Source organism: Drosophila miranda, assembly GCF_003369915.1.
Source record: "Drosophila miranda strain MSH22 chromosome Y unlocalized genomic scaffold, D.miranda_PacBio2.1 Contig_Y4_pilon, whole genome shotgun sequence".
Taxonomy (NCBI): domain Eukaryota; kingdom Metazoa; phylum Arthropoda; class Insecta; order Diptera; family Drosophilidae; genus Drosophila; species Drosophila miranda.
The window spans coordinates 171,080-186,021 of NW_022881636.1; the positions used below are offsets into that span (position 1 = coordinate 171,080).

Genomic DNA, 14,942 nt, shown 5'->3' on the forward strand with positions numbered 1-14,942 from the left:
TTGTAGCAGTGACATATCACAGAAGTCTGGATCCAAAACATCGTTGCTCTAGCTCTTATAGTCTTTGAGCACTAGGCGCTAATAGGGACGGACAGACGGACAGACGGACGGACGGACGGACGGACGGACAGACGGACAGACAGAAAGGGCTCAATCGACTCGGCTATTGATGCTGATCAAGAATATATATACTTTATGGGGTCGGAAACGATTCCTTCTGGACGTTACACACATCGATTTTCAGCCCAAATCTAATAGACTCCAATACTCATTTTGAGTATCGGGTATAAAAAGCTATAGAGAGAGTTTTCTAAGAATCCGTCGCTAGGTGATAGGTTTCTTAAAGCATTCCTTAGGAGGTCTCGCGAAACATAACTACATTTTAGAAGCAATACATTTCCACTGCCGGGAACAGCGGATGTGGGTGATGAAATTTTCCTGACTTCTTGCTCAATGAATTTATATCTGACGTTGCAGGTCAATGAATTTATATCTGACGTTGCTGGTCAGGAAATGAAACGAGGGGAAACGTTGTGAGTTGCTTCGGACACCGCAACTCTACGGTTATACCCGATACTAAGTCAGTATGGCTCTCCTCCGGCAGACGCCGCTAATATTAAACGACACGACAAAGAGTGCGTGCGAGAGAGACAGAAAATCAGTCTGAGCGTGACGTCGGGCGCTGCGTAGCCACTGCAAATTGATTTGTTCCTATTGGCTATAAAAATGACCTGATCTGATCCAGATTCAGCAATCTGATAGATATGGTCATTATCTATGATTCTGCGCTTTTAGTTTTCTCGAATGTGCAATATTGTGGATGCAACAGATTTTCGTCCTTTGTGTGGGCGGATAAGGGTGGGGCGAAATTTTGAGATACACGTTTTATAGTAAGATTTAACAGGAGTGCGGATACCAAATTTGGTTACTCTAGCCTTAATAGTCTCTGAGATTTTTGAATATCCCCAGATTTTCGTCCTTTGCGGGGCGGAAGGGGGTGTGGCGAAATTTTGAAACAAACTCGTCTCGGTCCGATATATTAGGAGTGTGGATACCAAATTTGGTTGCTCTAGCTTTTGTAGTCTCTGAGATCTAGGCGCTAATGTTTTACACTAAGCAAAGCCACCTATGCTACGTGTGTGTTAGAGAAAGACAGGGCGAGAAAAAATGAAATTGTTTTCTTGATGCTGGCTATAATAATATTACGATCCAATTCAGACTCCGCAGTCTTGAAGATATGGCCATTCTCTACAATACTACGTTTTTGGTTTTCTCATATCTTTAAAATTGTGGATGCCACAGATTTTCGTCCTTTGTGGGGGCGGAAGTGGGCGGGGCGAAGTTTTGAAATATTTTTGTAGCAGTGACATATCACAGAAGCCTGGATCCAAAACATCGTTGCTCTAGCTCTTTAAGTCTTTCAGCACTAGGCGCTGAAGGGGACGGACAGACGGACGGACGGACGGACGGACAGACGGACAGACAGAAAGGGCTCAATCGACTCGGCTATTGATGCTGATCAAGAATATATATGCTTTATGGGGTCGGAAACGATTCCTTCTGGACGTTACACACATCCATTTTCACCACAAATCTAATATACCCCAATACTCATTTTGAGTATCGGGTATAAAAAGCTATAGAGAGAGTTTTCTAAGAATCCGTCGCTAGGTGATAGGTTTCTTAAAGCATTCTTTAGGAGGTCTCGCGAAACATAACTACATTTTAGAAGCAATACATTTCCACTGCCGGGAACAGCGGATGTGGGTGATGAATTTTTCCTGACTTCTTGCTCAATGAATTTATATCTGACGTTGCAGGTCAATGAATTTATATCTGACGTTGCTGGGAAATGAAACGAGGGGGAACGTTGTGAGTTGCTGCGGACACCGCAACTCTACGGTTATACCCGATACTAAGTCAGTATGGCTCTCCTCCGGCAGACGCCGCTAATATTAAACGACACGACAAAGAGTGCGTGCGAGAGAGACAGAAAATCAGTCTGAGCGTGACGTCGGGCGCTGCGTAGCCACTGCAAATTGATTTGTTCCTATTGGCTATAAAAATGATCTGATCTGATCCAGATTCAGCAATCTGATAGATATGGTCATTATCTATGATTCTGCGCTTTTAGTTTTCTCGAATGTGCAATATTGTGGATGCAACAGATTTTCGTCCTTTGTGTGGGCGGAAGGGGGTGCGGCGAAGTTTTGAAATATTTTTGTAGCAGTGACATATCACAGAAGTCTGGATCCAAAACATCGTTGCTCTAGCTCTTATAGTCTTTGAGCACTAGGCGCTAATAGGGACGGACAGACGGACAGACGGACGGACGGACGGACGGACAGACGGACAGACAGAAAGGGCTCAATCGACTCGGCTATTGATGCTGATCAAGAATATATATACTTTATGGGGTCGGAAACGATTCCTTCTGGACGTTACACACATCCATTTTCACCCAAATCTAATATACCCCAATACTCATTTTGAGTATCGGGTATAAAAAGCTATAGAGAGAGTTTTCTAAGAATCCGTCGCTAGGTGATAGGTTTCTTAAAGCATTCTTTAGGAGGTCTCGCGAAACATAACTACATTTTAGAAGCAATACATTTCCACTGCCGGGAACAGCGGATGTGGATGATGAATTTTTCCTGACTTCTTGCTCAATGAATTTATATCTGACGTTGCAGGTCAATGAATTTATATCTGACGTTGCTGGTCAGGAAATGAAACGAGGGGGAACGTTGTGAGTTGCTGCGGACACCGCAACTCTACAGTTATACCCGATACTAAGTCAGTATGGCTCTCCTCAGGCAGACGCCGCTAATATTAAACGACACGACAAAGAGTGCGTGCGAGAGAGACAGAAAATCAGTCTGAGCGTGACGTCGGGCGCTGCTTAGCCACTGCAAATTGATTTGTTCCTATTGGCTATAAAAATGATCTGATCTGATCCAGATTGAGCAATCTGATAGATATGGTCATTATCTATGATTCTGCGCTTTTAGTTTTCTCGAATGTGCAATATTGTGGATGCAACAGATTTTCGTTCTTTGTGGGTGGGGCGAAATTTTGAGATACACGTTTTATAGTAAGATTTAACAGGAGTGCGGATACCAAATTTGGTTACTCTAGCCTTAATAGTCTCTGAGATTTTTGAATATCCCCAGATTTTCGTCCTTTGCGGGGCGGAAGGGGGTGTGGCGAAATTTTGAAACAAACTCGTCTCGGTCCGATATATAGGAGTGTGGATACCAAATTTGGTTGCTCTAGCTTTTGTAGTCTCTGAGATCTAGGCGCTAATGTTTTACACTAAGCAAAGCCGCCTATGCTACGTGTGTGTTAGAGAGAGACAGGGCGAGAAAAAATGAAATTGTTTTCTTGATGCTGGCTATAATAATATTACGATCCAATTCAGATTCCGCAGTCTTAAAGATATGGCCATTCTCTACAATACTACGTTTTTGGTTTTCTCATATCTTTAAAATTGTGGATGCCACAGATTTTCGTCCTTTGTGGGGGCGGAAGAGGGCAACGCGAAGTTTTGAAATATTATTGTAGCAGTGACATATCACAGAAGTCTGGATCCAAAACATCGTTGCTCTAGCTCTTATAGTCTTTGAGCACTAGGCGCTGAAGGGGACGGACAGACGGACGGACGGACAGACAGACAGGGCTCAATCGACTCGGCTATTGATGCTGATCAAGAATATATATACTTTATGGGGTCGGAAACGATTCCTTCTGGACGTTACACACATCCACTTTTACCACAAATCTAATATACCCCAATACTCATTTTGAGTATCGGGTATAATAAAAAATGCTACGTGTGTGTTAGAGAGAGACAGGGCGAGAAAAAATGAAATTGTTTTCTTGATGCTGGCTATAATAATAATACGGGCCAATTCAGATTCTGCAGTCTGAAAGATATGGTCATTCTCTACAATACTACGTTTTTGGTTTTCTTATATCTTTAAAATTGTGGATGCCACAGATTTTCGTCCTTTGTGGGGGCGGAAGTGGGCGGGGCGAAGTTTTGAAATATTTTTGTAGCAGTGACATATCACAGAAGTCTGGATCCAAAACATCGTTGCTCTAGCTCTTATAGTCTTTGAGCACTAGGCGCTAATAGGGACGGACAGACGGACAGACGGACGGACGGACGGACGGACGGACGGACAGACGGACAGACAGAAAGGGCTCAATCGACTCGGCTATTGATGCTGATCAAGAATATATATACTTTATGGGGTCGGAAACGATTCCTTCTGGACGTTACACACATCCATTTTCACCACAAATCTAATATACCCCAATACTCATTTTGAGTATCGGGTATAAAAAGCTATAGAGAGAGTTTTCTAAGAATCCGTCGCTAGGTGATAGGTTTCTTAAAGCATTCTTTAGGAGGTCTCGCGAAACATAACTACATTTTAGAAGCAATACATTTCCACTGCCGGGAACAGCGGATGTGGATGATGAATTTTTCCTGACTTCTTGCTCAATGAATTTATATCTGACGTTGCAGGTCAATGAATTTATATCTGACGTTGCTGGTCAGGAAATGAAACGAGGGGGAACGTTGTGAGTTGCTGCGGACACCGCAACTCTACGGTTATACCCGATACTAAGTCAGTATGGCTCTCCTCCGGCAGACGCCGCTAATATTAAACGACACGACAAAGAGTGCGTGCGAGAGAGACAGAAAATCAGTCTGAGCGTTACGTCGAGCGCTGCGTAGCCACTGCAAATTGATTTGTTCCTATTGGCTATAAAAATGATCTGATCTGATCCAGATTCAGCAATCTGATAGATATGGTCATTATCTATGATTCTGCGTTTTTAGTTTTCTCGAATGTGCAATATTGTGGATGCAACAGATTTTCGTTTTTTGTGTGTGCGGAATGGGGTGGGGCGAAATTTTGAGATACACGTTTTATAGTAAGATCTAACAGGAGTGCGGATACCAAATTTGGTTACTCTAGCCTTAATAGTCTCTGAGATTTTTGAATATCCCCAGATTTTCGTCCTTTGCGGGGGCGGAAGGGGGTGTGGCGAAATTTTGAAACAAACTCGTCTCGGTCCGATATATTAGGAGGGTGGATACCAAATTTGGTTGCTCTAGCTTTAATAGTCTCTGAGATCTAGGCGCTAATGTTTTACACTAAGCAAAGCCGCCTATGCTACGTGTGTGTTAGAGAGAGACAGGGCGAGAAAAAATGAAATTGTGTTCTTGATGCTGGCTATAATAATAATACGGGCCAATTCAGATTCTGCAGTCTGAAAGATATGGTCATTCTCTACAATACTACGTTTTTGGTTTTCTTATATCTTTAAAATTGTGGATGCCACAGATTTTCGTCCTTTGTGGGGCGGAAGTGGGCGGGGCGAAGTTTTGAAATATTTTTGTAGCAGTGACATATCACAGAAGCCTGGATCCAAAACATCGTTGCTCTAGCTCTTTAAGTCTTTGAGCACTAGGCGCTGAAGGGGACGGACAGACGGACAGACGGACGGACGGACAGACAGACTGGGCTCAATCGACTCGGCTATTGATGCTGATTAAGCATATATATACTTTATGGGGTCGGAAACGATTCCTTCTGGACGTTACACACATCCACTTTTACCACAAATCTAATATACCCCAATACTCATTTTGAGTATCGGGTATAAAAATCCCTGCTCAAACTGCATTTTATGGCACATGACGCAATTGCAAAACGCATCCGGCGACCTTTTTCCTTTTTCTAAATCAAATTTCCAACGACTGGCTAGTGATTGCCACATCCTGCTTTCAGCATTAGCGGGAGTCCCCGGAATCGAAAAGGAGATAATAATTGGATTGGAGCTAGTCTACATCTAGTCCTTAATCTCCTACGCGTTGCATAAAGTTATTCAAAACCAAATCCTGATTGCTACAGTAACTGAACGAAGAGGAGATACATATTGGATTGGTCGGCTTTTTATCATACAAAACCTGTGGCATTGGACTTCCACATATACATATGTATGTATGTATATACTAATTTTTTCGCTCCACAATAGGGTACACAACACGTATGCAGCGCTTTTTTGCTTTCGCCTCGTTTGAAATTCGATTTACATACACCTCTGGCCAGGAAAATGGCCTTACCAAGGTTGGGGGAGCGCGAAAAATACGGAAAATTAAGAGCTACATAAGCATGATAATTGCTTGACAACATTTTACCATTAGATTTAATTAAATTGTCAATTGAAATGAAATCGTTAACTGAAAAATGGGGACTGGGCGACGGTGGCTGCTGGAAGTTGCAGGAGAACGAGAACCCACTTCAATTGAAGGCTGCAGATAACGTGGTAATGACTTTAAATAGGAAATAATGAGACTTTCAGCTTTAGCGCAGCGCATCGAAGAGATTTCGTACAACACGGTGGCATCAACTTAAATAAGTCGGGAATAGCATCCTTAGAAAACCTGTACCGACACCAACGTGCATCAATGACAGACAATGGACAGACCCAGACCCAGACCAAGACCCAGACCACACAGGGTGTGGGTGTAGCTGTGGGTGTGAGGAGCATGTGACATTTTCAGAGCTAGGCCAACAAATGGGTTCAGCCTGGGCCTGGGCCTACAGCAAAACATTTTGGCCTTCGCCATCCATAAATTTCCAGATCGCAACTTTGCTCTTCGGATTGCTTCGAGTTTATTGTACGTACTTTGGCCCCAGCAAATACGAGTATTTGAAGCCTTTGGCACGTACCTCTTTTATCCGAAAGTTGGCCCATTGAAGAGGCCTGGACTGGCACCAGCTGTTCATTTCTGTTAGGCCGTTGCCAAGTGGATTAGCGCAAATATTTTAAATTTCTGTTGGTCGGTCCACAGACAAGAGTGCTGAGAGGCTTTACTTTGCGGCTTAATTAAACTCAATTAAAATCGTGTTGACACTTTTGTTATTCTGTATTCTGTAGTTGTTTTTGTTGGGGCGAAAGCAAATTAAAACTTCAAACTTGATAAATGCCGAGTGCGAACAAAACTTCTGCTCCATTATGGATTGTTTTACCTGAAGATTAGTTGGGAATCTCGATTGCAATTACTCCAACGAATCTCATTGCCGGAGTGTGGTCCAACCACAGGAAATTTAATTGCTTTCGAGTGGGTTTCGATTACGCAAATTGCATTAGACATCACCACGCACGGATTCCCAATGAATCCAAACATATAGTACTCTTAGCTGTATATTATTTATGAATCGGATCAAGCTATCGGCCTTGCCAGTTGTACCTAGCCCAAGTTTTGCCCCAATCGGTGTAGGAATTCCCTCTTGCTGCATCGCAAAACATCACCAAATGTCAGAAAGGGGTCCATTCTTTATCCTCCAAGGCTGCCGCACTTTGACCTGCCTGCTCTACTCAGGTGGAGGCTGGTGTGATTGATTTGATTGCTGTCACCGACTGGGATGACAATCCATCCAATTCAATGAGCTACTCACTTTCGCCTCGAGTTTGTCCTGGGTCTTCCAGCTGTCCTTTGAAGTCCTCGTCAGAGGTATCGCTCCCGGGCGAAAAGAAAGTCGTTTACATTTTTTATCAACTTTAAGTGGAAGATTATGGAAGGCACTTCGTGCTGGTTTTCGTACAACTTACCCCTGGGAACGTTTTCATAATTATACCCGATACTCAAAATGACTATTGGGGTATATTAGATTTGTGGTAAAAGTGGATGTGTGTAACGTCCAGAAAGAATCGTTTCCGACCCCATAAAGTATATATATTCTTGATCAGCATCAATAGCCGAGTCGATTGAGCCATGTCTGTCTGTCCGTCTGTCCGTCCGTCCGTCTGTCCGTCTGTCCGTCCCTATTAGCGCCTAGTGCTCAAAGACTATAAGAGCTAGAGCAACGATGTTTTGGATCCAGACTTCTGTGATTTGTCACTGCTACAAAAATATCTCCAAATTTCGCCCCACCCCCTTCCGCCCACACAAAGGACGAAAATCTGTTGCATCCACAATATTGCAGATTCGAGAAAACTAAAAACGTAGAATCATAGAAAATTACCATATCTATTAGATTGCTGAATCTGGATCAGATCAGATCATTGTTATAGCCAATAGGAACAAATCAAATTGCAGTGGCTACGCAGCGCCCGACGTCACGCTCAGACTGATTTTCTGTCCCTCGCACGCATTCTTTGTCGTGTCGTTCAATATTAGCGGCGGCTGCCGGAGGAGAGCCATACTGACTAAGTATCGGGTATAACTGTAGAGTTTCGGTGTCCGCGGCAACTCACAACGTTCCCCTCGTTTTCTACCTCCAACATTGCCATTCATTTCCCATTAAATGTGCCGTGCCCCAGGACGGCTCCCAGGACCCCCAGGGCGGCGGAAGATGTGCATTTATCCATTACCGTTGACGTTGCTGTCGACTCTCCTCTCCGCTCGAATCACCCGGTTAAAATGTAATTCTCCTGCCTGGACTCGGCACTCCATGGCGTTGCATTCCACGTCTGAAATTCAGCCATGTCTTAATAGCCGGAAATCGAGTTGACTTGCCCTATGCCCTGGCCAAAATGCATGTGGAATGAACTCGTTCGGAGAGTTATGGCTGTGAATTCAAGTTAATTGAATATCTATAGACGTGTATGGTGGCGAAGCAGAGGGGCCTCGCATAATTGTCGGCTCATTAAACGATAATGCAGGAAAATTGATCCCGGCCTTTTTCCATTCCATTCCCCATTTTTTGGGGAAATTGAATTTCATAAACTTTCCGATGAAAAACAGGGTTGCGGGGGAGCCTCCCCAGGGAAGTTCCCAGCAGCAATTAGGGGGTTAATTTAATAAACTCTCACTTTCTACCTTTCACAGGATCTGTTCTATCTTTCATGTGTGTCCTGTGGCTGTTTTAACTGTGGCTGGCGCTGTGCCACTTGCAAATAATTCACTTTCTTTTGCCTCTTGTAAAGAGTGTGCGGTGTGTGTGATTATGGGTTACGTGTTCGAGTGTCTGTATGCTACGGGTGTGGATGAACATTATTGGATTGCATGGAAAGAACTGGTAGCTTAGAAATAATGTATTGGCACTGGCGTTACGTTGCCTAAACGTAACGCCCAAGAGAACTAGTCCTCTGATCTACTATAATTGTTGAATACACGTTGCTTAATCAGACGCACCAACTGTGCAAATTTTGTAAATTTTTTTTTGGGACATATTTCTTTAAACTTTTTTTTCTTGAGTTTTGCCATTTTTAAAGTCTATCAAACAAAATTTAGAACTGAACTGCGTAAAAGAAACAATTTAGAAGAACTGAAAAAGCCGAAATGGAAACGAGTAGAAAAACGATGTTTCTTTTTTTGAACACCAAACGCTGGCACGGCCCTGTTCGATGCTATTCGGCTCTGATTCGTTCCGCTACAGCTTGAGATCGGTCTGATTTGGCCAACTGATTTGGGGAAGCAGGAAAGCGCTCCCGATTTGCAATAACAACTAGTAATACACGCATATATACGGCATGATATATATGTAGGCAATGGTAAACGAAATACAACTAGTATTCCCTGGGGGTTGGTGGTGTGGTTGTGTTGCGCCCATGTCGAGCAATCGGAACCCAGATAGGACTGGGCTGAGTTCCTTCGCTGAGGTGTGTGTATGTGGTGTGGTGTGGTGCTGGTTTTTGTACGAACATATTTGCTTTCTAACTTATTTCCCAAATTGATTTTGATATTCCTAAATTCCGGGATCCTAACTGAATCCCTCTCTCCACGTCAAGGTCCCACAAGTGTGGTGCTGTAGGTGTCTATGAATGTGTTCCAGGTGAAATGTGTTGACATGTGTGAGTGTGTGCGTGTGGGATGGGCTACCACTGCGCCGTTTCTATCTCCGGACTACGAACGCCGCTCAGTAGACAATGAGCAGGTTGTTCTCATTGAAGCCGGCGGAGTGTCCGGCGTTGCGTACAATGAAACAGGATCCATCGAAGTGCACGCGCTTCTCATTGCGACTACAAAGGACAGAACAGACCGGAAGTTAGCAGAGCAGGATGACGGGCGAGGGGGAGGAGGAGGTTGAGAGCATCGGTTTGACACTCACCGAACAAATAGATGCGAGGTCTTGCCCAGAGAGGCAGTGCAATGGATGCCAGGTGTGGTCAAAGTGGCCGATCCATTGCCGGGACTGGTGCGAATCAAGCACTTGTTGTCCACACGAGTGACCTTCACCAGGCCATCGGCTTTATCGGTTTATGTCATAGATCTCAGTGCCATCCTCGGTACAGGTGTAAGCTGAATTGGCAATCACGTCATGGGCTTCAGCCATATAAAAGGGCGCGAGTCGCTGCGAAAAGTTCGGGAATTAAATCGAAATTAGCCAAATAAGAAGCGATGCAATTGGCCGGGGGGACTCACTCATAGAACACTGCCAGGGTGTAGTCCTTGGTCAGATCGGTGAAAGTGTCGGTTGTGGTGCGCGTCCCGGCTGTGTCCACCAGGTAGATGAGAGCGCACGCCTCGCTGGTGAAGCTCACACCCTTGTACCACATCTTGGCATAGCGACTGTAATGGGAAGATAATTCAAAGGATTCAAAAGATGCCACGTTGGGGTAAGGGCCATTCCCACTCACACAAAGTTATTGCCCTTCATGCCGTCGTAGGTGACTATTTCGACTTTAGCGCCGCTCTGCAAGATGCGTCCATTGGGGTGGATCAAAGCCGAGTTGCTGCAGTTGCGTGATAGAGCAACTGCCACCATGCTGCGCTGATTGAGCACGCGCACCGCCTTGTCCAGAGTCATGTCAATGCTGCCCCATGCAAAGAAAGGTATTAACATTAGGGGTCGGTCTTAACGAAGAGCCAAGGGGCTGGGGGCGTCCACACTCACCGCACGCCATCGCGGAGGCGCAACTGGATGGTGCCGTTCTTCATGGCAATGGGTCCAAAACCGGGACATGCCGGCGGTGTGTGGTTCTCGCGATCGAAGTTGCGTGTGCTGCTCACGCGTGCCAAGGCGTATGGTGGAGGGGGCATTGGAGACGGCAACTGTTCTGAATTCTGAGATTGAGCATAGAATCGGCTTGATTTACAGATATGCAGGAGCCCCTTACCAGGCAGTAGTTCTGCTCGTTGTCGAAGCCATAGGTGGGCGTGGCATTGTAGCGCCCTGTGAGTGCCTTGCCGTTGTGCGCCATTTTGCCAGCGTCTATTTCCTGCATATTCTCTGGCCCGTACTGGAGAGGGTTGGAAATGTGTATGCCCGGAAGTTGGACGTATGGACGGGCCGACTGACTGCCGACGGGGTAATTGGCGCACTCCTTGGAAATGCCGCTGGTGATGGTGTTGGTGCCAACGGTGGCGCTGCTAGCGAGACTGGAGCTGCTGCCGCGATCCATGTGGGCCACGGAGTCCGTGCCGGAGGACAGCGAGATGTTGCTCATGCGTTGGGACAGCTGCCCCACAGTCATGCCGACACGCAAGCTTGCTTGCTAAGGGAGGGGCGATGAGAAGGCGAGAGGTAGTAGCGGAAGTTAGATCCGGAAGGAAATGAAGAGGTGAGGAAGTGAAAGTGCCAGAAAATAATTGAATACCGGCAGGAGAGAAAACGACAGATACGAGAGAAAGTGTCAGCAGCGCAGAAATCGAATGACTTTGCAACTGTTGCTAATATTCTGTCGACATTCTGTTAACGCATGCATATACATACATACATACATATATGTATTTACATACGTGTTTGCGTTTTTCCCAATTTGCATTTGATTTTTATAGAAATTAACCAAACTATTTTGAATAGTATTAGAAGAGAAGAGAAGAGGGGGGGAATAGAGAAGGAAAATTCGAATATTAAAGTCGGAAAGTAAGAGAGCAATGGTGGAAAAGAGCGAGACGGAAAATAAGAAGGTCTGAAATAACAGGAGAGGGCAATGAGGTGCTGCTGTTGCCGAGCTGTTAAGACTGCGGCGGCTGTTAACTCGCTGTTGATACCCTGCTAGCGCGATGATGCGGCAGTTTTGTAAAACAAAATGTCTGAAAATTGAAGAAACTTTCACGTTATTGCTTGGAATTTCACTTACCGGCGATGGGTTGTTGGTGTAGACGGAGCGCTGGCGCACCCCGTTGGGCGGCTTGTTGGGCGAGCGCAAGATGTTGTTGATTTTGTCGTTCATCTGAGCACGCGACAAGAAGTCCTCGGCATTGAAGATCCCCACACGGGCGCCCTTCGGGCTGCTTACTTGCGAGACCGGCTCCTGCTGGGAAGTCTCGCAGTCCGATGACTGGCACTGCGCCTCCTTGGTGCTGTCCTTGGGCTCAACGGACTTCGGCTCGGTGACCACTTTGATTTGGCAACTTTTTTCTTCTCGCTCTTTCTTTTCGTCAAGTGAGTTCACAAAACCGGCGTTTGTGTGTGCGTGCGTGTGTTCGTGTGTGCGGCAAATGCGAAATTTTTCACTTTAATTATGTGTGAACTTACTTGAGAACACGCGCGTGCTAAATACAGTTTTAGAAGATTTTGTTCGACACTTCTCACTACGACTCTGAGAGGAATTTTAATTTTTATATTTAATTTTCCACTTTACATGAGCTCCGCTCGCTGGCACAATTTTCGAAAGGATGACTGTTCGGATTTTCACACTGAAAGTCGTCGCCTGCTCAAACCGGAATTCAAAGTGAAAAGCAGAGCTGTCTCCCGATTATAATCGGAGCGATATTCAGGGCTGCATTTCAATGTTGTATGGATGTAGATCAGATATTAATTACTGTACATTTTCGTATTATTAATGGTACTCCGTGGCTTGAGTCTTGAGCTTCACAAAAAAATGGTTTACCAAATTACCAAATGGTTAAATGGTAAAATGTTTAATTCGTGCACTGCTCATTTTCACCTTGTTCGATCCTTTCGGATTCCTGTAAAGAAAATTTACCAAATACAATTCGTTCACAGACTTGCATTAAGGCGCCGCACTGACGCTGATCTATCCACAAGCCTGGAAACAAGTATTGACCCGTCATCGTTTTGGCCCAAAGTAGCTTCATTCTGGTCATGGCTAATTGTGGAATACTTCTGGCAGTCTTAATTTAATTTGGATCTCTTCCATAAACTGCGTGCACTGCAACTCTCTCTTCCCTAACTTCTCTCAAATCTGATTTCCTATAGATTATTAATTGGTACTTTGTATCGTTGCCCAACTAGAAATGGATGAATGCATTTCCGTCGGCCTAATCCTATTTCACGCTTTTAGAGTCGGACAAATGAAGTTTGCCAGCATCAAAGTCAAGCAAAATCGAATTAAGCAATAGGCGCCGCTCCCAACAGCATCAAGCAGAAGCTTTAAAGCATATTAGAAAATTGAGAAGTCAGCCAAAAGAGTTGCACTTGGCCATGTAAAAGTACTGTGCTGTGTGCTCGATGGTGGCATAAAACTGAAAGTTTCAATTTTCTGAAGTGCTCGCCTTGGCTCGAGAAGGTTGCGAAATGCCAAGTGTCAGTGCCAAAGGAGGCGGCTAAGCACGGAGGAGCCTCATCTTAGTGGGTTACTGCTGATGCAGTGTATCGCATATCTGCTTCGTCAGTTGGAATTTCTGGCATCATCTTTACGTGAGGGTACACACTTGTGTCCTGGAATTTGCATGCAAAATATAATAGTGCTAGGTGCCCATTTATGTATGTACAAGCTAAGCTCTCTATAGAGGACACATGGTTCCAGTAATTCAATCCGTACTATCCATATAGTGTAAGTAGCGAATGTATACAGCTTTTGTTAGATGTTTGGTTCTACCCAAATTGTCGGATATGTACGGATAATGCTGGGGGGCTGTTGACAAATTAGCCAAAATTTAGAATTTGGCAGGCCCTGAAGGACGCCCGACCGCGCTTGTGGCAATGAAAATTAGCTGAGACATCGCACGACTGGTGTGTGGGGGAGTGTTATTGTTTTGCCACCTTGTAGTGTGGATCGTAGAGAACTATTGTCGAACGGTTCAGTTCAGTAGGCAACACTGAACTTCTTGCGAATCCATTGACAACTATATCCCCTCGCCTGCTCACATGATTGATGCTGGCTTTCACTTTTTCGGCTAGAGCGCATTGACTTCCCCTGCATTTGGCCATCGCTGCCCACGCAGCATGGCACAGCGAATATTCGCCTAAAAATTCTATCTCATTTTGCTTGTGACATATTTGAAATTTATTTTCGGTGCTGATGCTGCCACCCCGATGCTGTTGCTGTTGCTGTTGCAGCTGCATCTGCACCTCCGTCCACGCACTGCATTGACTCAGTTTGAGAGTGAAAATAAAAAAGAACAGTTGGCAAATACTGTATTTATAGAAAATGCAATATGCATGGAATCCGAATGAAATACGGAAACTCATTTGTAAAAAGCTACAATGCCTTGACCGGCTCCACCACCTCTTTTGTTGTCACTTACAGCAGCCGCAAGCGAACAAATTGGTTAACCTCCTTTTATTTTTTTCCTTTCCTTTTTTTGGTAGTACGAGTCCATATTTATGGTTCGTAAATATGAATGTGGGACTTTTGTCGAGCTATTACCAATTGGACGGCCATTTACGGCAGGCAAAGGCAGAGAGGAAGCAGAATTGTGGTCTTTTTCTAGTTTGAATTGCTTGTTGATTATTTGCTTGCCACATTTTAATTAACTGGATTTCGTTTCGCAGAACGAATGTGTTACAGTAAGCTTTTGGCAGCGAGCACTGCTCTGAAATATTCTATCTATGCTCCAAGGGGATTTCATTTCCACTCGGTCGAATGCGAAATGTGGAAAAACTATTTTCGTCAACCCAAGAAAACTCATGAAAGTGTCAGTGAACTTTGGCGCAGACAAATCCGGCCGAGACGGGATGCACTGGCTGCACAGCTGAAGAGTGTTGCAATCGTTGACGTCATAGCAGTTGGAACAGAGGCGTCATCAGGCGGCAGAAGTAGAAGAGGCACGCAGCCAGATTGAT

The 14,942-nt window shown here is 44.8% G+C and overlaps 1 pseudogene; it reads right to left on the reverse strand.

Moving 5' to 3' along the window:
* Positions 1-9,815: 9,815 nt before the first annotated feature.
* Positions 9,816-13,012, reverse strand: LOC117194904 (annotated as a pseudogene).
* Positions 13,013-14,942: the final 1,930 nt, after the last annotated feature.